We start from the raw sequence: 6000 nt of genomic DNA, 5'->3' as shown, positions 1-6000 counted from the left end.
TAGTTCTGATTTTTTTTAATGTGTGACCTTGAACTTGTGGATTCCTGATATCTTACCCGGTGATAGCTATTCTCCAAAGAAAAAGCAGCACCGTTGCATTTCCTCCTCTTTTAAAAGTATTTCTGCTGCCTTTTGAAGGGAGCAATGTAGGTGACTAACTACTAGCACTCACCTCACTGGAGCTTGGATTAAAGCCCATTAGTTTCAGAGGTCTGTATGCTGTAAGATATATCTGATGCTCTTTCCCCCAGCATCACTACTGTCTACTTCAGGCAGTCCAAATTCAGCATACTGTCTGTTTTGAATTCCAGCCTAAACAGATTTACACTGTGGCGCTCTTCTGGTCTACATCCAGTTTGCTCTTGTCCAGCTGCCATGGATCAAGTGGATCCATATCCACTCTAGAGGGAGGGCAAGGAGGAAATCTGCTATTTTAAACTGCTCACTCTGACTTGGGTTCCCCTACACTCCAAGCTGCACTATATAGGAGTGATGGTACGGGACTGAGGAATCAAGTTCATCCCTTGTGTAACAACAGAAAGGGCAAAGACAGCAGCAGGAATAGACTAAAATCTTTACGGTTTGTTGTCAATGTCTGTTAAACCTTCAGTTTTCACTAAAAATGCTAGGAGAAAAAAAAAGGATGCACACCACTGTTGGTGTTTTTGAAGATTCTAGACTAAATATGTTGAGGAGTGTGACCTCAGAAGTTAAAGTTATGCATGTACCATGTGTATTTGGAACCTTATCTGGGAATCTGCAAGCTTTCCAAAATGTGTAGGGCTTGGGAAGAAAAGAGAGTATATTTAAACTTTTCAGGTTTGGGAAACACCTTAACTAAACCAGGAATACGAATTCAGAAATTTGCTGGGGAATTGTAAGGATAATCAGGGATCAGGCCTATAGTGAATTTAGGAGCAAAGCTTCTGAAGAGAGATGTAGCTAGCAGACAGTTTGGGAGTGGGCACAGTGCTGGAGTCTCAAATGAATGGGATGTCTCCTGGAAATGAGAATCAGGAAGGAAAATTCTAATGATTTTTTGAGCCTAAGTTCATGTTTCCTCCCTCTAGCCATCTATTGGGACCGTTGTGACAAACCGCTAAAGAGCTCTGCCAGGGCAGGTCTTGTGTAATAAATTCCATTATTCAAGTTCAATTCAACAGCCTAGATTTGGGACATACTTAGCTATTTCCTAGAAGTGTTAGCTCAGTTTTAGTCAACATTTCCGTGGGTTTACTGCCAGGCAGTTTAACTGAGATTAACTCCGTTTTCCCCCCTGTCTTATATTATGGGAAAACCCATAACTGTCAAGAGTTTGTAGGATGCTTTATGATTTTTTTCTTGCAATACTGAGGTAATTCTTGCACAATATATGTGTTATAGTGTTATCTAGACTTTACAGTTACTATTATACAGATGACACGCTGCTGGAAATGTAAATGGGAAACCCTACCTCTCAGAACTACGTATTTGTAAAAGCAGCATGTCAAGAATAGGAGCAGTGAAGGTGCTGACTCACAAGTGGCGATGCTCACCCAGTGATGGCTGTGACACTTCCTGCTCCCAGCTGTCCTTTCCATCCCATGACGTGCAGTTTTCCATCCTCGGTGCAGAGACGGTTCGGCAGCTCATGTAGCAGCTGCTGAATTTCTATAATTTGCAGCCAAGCATATTAAGGTAACCCCCAATCATTTTTGGCTTACCTTAAAACATTGGTCCGCCAGCTGTAGTGCTTCAGCAGCGGTTCTCCAACCGAGATGGGATTGCAACAGAACTAAAAATCTCTGGGGAAAGGGAGATGGGACTTTTGTCGATGGCCCAAAAGAGTCAAGGTGTTGGATGGGAAAAAAGTTATATTGTATTCTGTACTGGGAAGCTCAGGAGCATTTCCAGGCTCTTTGGTGTGAGTACATGCCCTAGCCTTAACCCAGCTACAGGTTCGGATGAAACACACATCCAGGACAAGTCACCTCTGATCATGAATCAGAACTCTTACAGTGGGAGTCAGCACCAGATTCAGAGCTAAATTTAGATGTCTGCAGTGTAGATTTCTACATGTGAGGTATGTGCTTAACGCACAAGAGATTCAGCGAATACAGTCAGCAGTGCTTTGAGACCAATTTTATATCTTGTTGGATTATATCCTCTCCTTTCATTGACCGCTCTAGGAATAACAGTCAATGAATCATACTCATCTCTCTATTTCTGTAAGTACTAATTACTCCTCAATGATCTCTGCCTCTTTTATTCATTTGTCGTTGTTTCTCTTTCCCATTTGTTGGTAATACTTCTTAAGTCTGTTTGGCACATAACTGTCAGAGACTTCGTGTTCTCTTGGAGGAATCTTATGAATGTTAGTGGATTGAATAGTTTCGCTGTTCGTTATGGACTCAGCTTCTAGATGGGCTGATTTGGCTCAACACACTAAGGCTACAAGCAGAAGACAGGCAACCTGCATCATTTGGTGTCCCTCCTCCCACATAAAAACTCACTGAATCAATAAGATTTTTTTAAGAGTACATAATGGCTTGCTCTGTTTTCTATCCATGTGAAAAGGCGTTATCTTATTAATCACTCAGTTGTGCTGTTCCCTCCAGTGTTCTCTTCAAGAGCACAGCTGTTGTCTTGGGCTAAGTTATAGTGACTCCTTTGTGGTTCACTTTATCCCTTGGTGACTTCATCTGCCGTGAGATTGCCTGTATAGCCAAAGCACCTACAACTTTCTTCCAATTCCCGTCATTTTGATACTAAAATAATTCTCCATAGGTCTGTGAAATGTACCCTTATGCTGACCATCATTACATTTCCCTTCCCTTCCAATACTTTCCACGGTTTTTCATTAGTTTGTCTTTTTAATGCTATTCTTAACAAGTGTGGCTGAGATTAAACAGAAACATTGTTCAGAGAGAAAAGGGCTTCTGGTGAAACAGATGTCACTTGCAGGACTATATATCCCCTTCCTTTGGCAACTGAGACAGATTCTGGCTAACTTATCAGTGGGCATCCTGCCCTCCCAACAGATGGTCAGAAGTGCGGAGAGCAAAAAGCCCATCTATGGATGCGGAATATGTTGAAGAGTGTATGTCTAGACACAAATGCTGAACGAGCTTTTTAAGCTGAACTTCTGTGCCCGCAGTCAATCTAGAGGAAAGGACAGCTTTTTAATAAAGGAACATTCTGCATCAACATATGGCTGCTTTGGTGCGTAGAGCAGCTGATAGTTACAGGAGGGTTGGGGAGAAGGACATTATGAAGTAATCAGCGTATTAGAAGTCACTCCTTTTTTGGTTTCTTTCTATTGGGAATATCTAGTACGAGACCAAAACACAGTTGTTCTGATTCAGCTGAGTTTCCCAAAATTAGTTTAGGAAGTTGGAGAAATCTGCAGTACAGTTCCCGAGATAAACATATGTAGCCTTAGAACAGGATTTCATATGTGTTTTAGCAGAAAATGGAACTTATTTTCTTATGGCTTTGTCATATTTGCCAACAACTGTAAGAATCGGAGACGTTTTTATTGTCACAAAACCATCTCAAAATACAGAAGTTATCACATGGATGAGTGAGAACAGTGTGTGTGGTTTCTTATAGTCATGCTTAGGAACCTGACTAGTTCTTTGTAGGTTTTTAGGGGAAAGGCAGTGACCTACGCTACTGTAGCTTGGCACGGAAATGTGTATTGCAACAAGGAGATATATATATAGAGAGAGAGATATATATATGAAATTAGGTCACGACTTTTGCCCTACATTTTCCTACAGCTAGAAATGTTCGCTAATATACAGTCTGTACTTTACATATGATCTGCCTTTGCTTATATCTCTTGAGCTCTTACTCGTCTAAACTTAAGCATCAAGCAGGTTTAAATCAGTTGCCTGTCATGTTCGATAAAGGCATAGGAAACTGTGTTAAACACTTATAAGAAATTTACTGGATAATATTAAGAAATTGATGGAGATTTATATGAGTCAAGGCAACTTTGCATGGTTTTTGCATGAGTGTAAGGAAGAAGTTGACTTTAGCTTTGAAAGAAAACAGAGCCAGGGATTAATGAACTGAGAGAGGGATGGTGTGTTTTTGTGTGAGATGAGAAACTGAAGAATTATTGGCTGTGGTGCCCTGAGAAGAATGTTACAGGTGTTTGCATGACCTGGAGCATGAGCCAGTACAAAACAGAGGCAACACTCAGTCTTCACTCTGCATCATCAGTGCTTTCAGCCAGCTTCTGAAGATCGCCTTGTTTTGCGGCAAAAGGGAAAGTTAATCTTTAGGTAGTTCGTGCTCTGGCAGAAACGATACCAAATGCAACAATGATTTGGTAATGTATGCACCTTCCCATGGAGGCTTGGCTAGAGACTGTTGGGATGGTTCACTTACAAGTCATAGTAAACAGCTATCAGGTAATAATTATTTTCACTCACTACCAAGACACTTTTGGCAACCGAGGGCTGAAAAGCCATCTGTCTTATTTTCATTCACCTATACTTTTTGAAACCAATTCCATCCTGCTTTCACATCAATTCTCCCGTATACTTTTCACTATAATTCCTGAATATTTTAAATTCTGTCATTTTTTAGAGTGGCCAAAATCATATGCTCTGGGGTTTTTTTCAACTTGATTCTCTATGGATGTGTTATTTGACTGCATACATGTGTTTCTATAGTTGATGATTATAAGGTCAATCACCGAGCGAGCCTGCTAGCAGTGTGCATTCAGTAGCACTCCTCGTTAGTTGCTTCATAAAAGCACATTTTTTTTCGGTTCTTTTTACATCGTACCGGTATGAAGTGCCCCGTGAACTCAATACCAGCTTTCTGGTATTTACCAGCCTGTTTTCTATTCTCTTTTAGCACAGCTAAAAATTACTTTGACTAAATACTAGCTGATGCACAGTCTCATGAGCAGTGCGAGATTTGCTTATTAATAGTATTTTATTTAAATAATGAAATTCACAATGGTGTTGAATTATGGTGCTTGCTTCAGGAGTGTTTTCAAGCTCCTTGTCTTTCTAATATTTAAAGCTCATGCCGCGAGTGTAAGGAAGGGGAGGACATAGCCTAACTCGCTGGGTAGAAAAGTACGTCTTTGTGTTAGCACTGTGAAAATGTCCTAATCGGGGACCTAATCAAGAGACTGCAGAAGCTAAAGGCTCTCCAAGATCGACAGCCTTGGTATGGGGCTATTGTGTACTGTTTTAGAGCTGAGGCATTGTGTTTGCTATTCTGATGAGCCCGGCACGGGGTATGAATGGGAAAATGGAAGCCAATGCCAGTTCCTGTTAATTTCTTTCTGTACGAGAGTCTGTTAGTGATTTGCCATGCACCCTGAAGTCCTGCCGTCACGTGGGCTTCTTTCCTGCCCGTGCCTCTGCCATGATATTTTTCGCCAATGTTCATCATTCTCTCCCAGCCCCTCTGCCGCACCTGTGTGCTTTTGAACTGCTTTTTGCATCTGGAACACAGTTTGTCAGACTCTGGGCAATAGTTTTTCTCCCCTGGGAAATCTGTGTTTCCATACTGTGTGAAGAAATCTGGCAAAGCGTGGCTTTGCACAGTAAAGTGTGTACACAGGAATACCGAAATGAGCGCTTAAGTAAATCTCCAGAACAAGTCCGTGGGAGTGTTACCTGGGTGAGGGCTGGGTGACTTACATCTTATGGTCGGGGAGTCGTATTTCACAATTCGACAATTGCCTGCTACTAGATATGACCATATATAGTTTTTAAGTGGTGGTTGAATTTTTATTCTTTCATATTATGCAAGAAAGAAAGAGTTTTCATCTTCATTTACTGACCTAAGTTAAATACTACCTCCATTAATAGGTAAATCCATAGATTTAAGTTACAGAAAAATGAATCTGATTGATAGCAATTCATACCATTGCCAGGTCATTAGGAGAAATCTCAGTATATTTTTGGAAGTTACAGCACGTGCGTCACAAGCCACGGATGCAGGTACACGCTGAGAAGTCAGACATACATCTACCGCCTATAGGAGTGT

The sequence above is a fragment of the Larus michahellis genome, chromosome 1 (assembly GCF_964199755.1).
Source record: "Larus michahellis chromosome 1, bLarMic1.1, whole genome shotgun sequence".
Lineage (NCBI taxonomy): Eukaryota > Metazoa > Chordata > Aves > Charadriiformes > Laridae > Larus > Larus michahellis.
The sequence above is the reverse complement of the archived record's forward strand: the minus strand, read 5'-3'. Positions refer to the sequence as shown.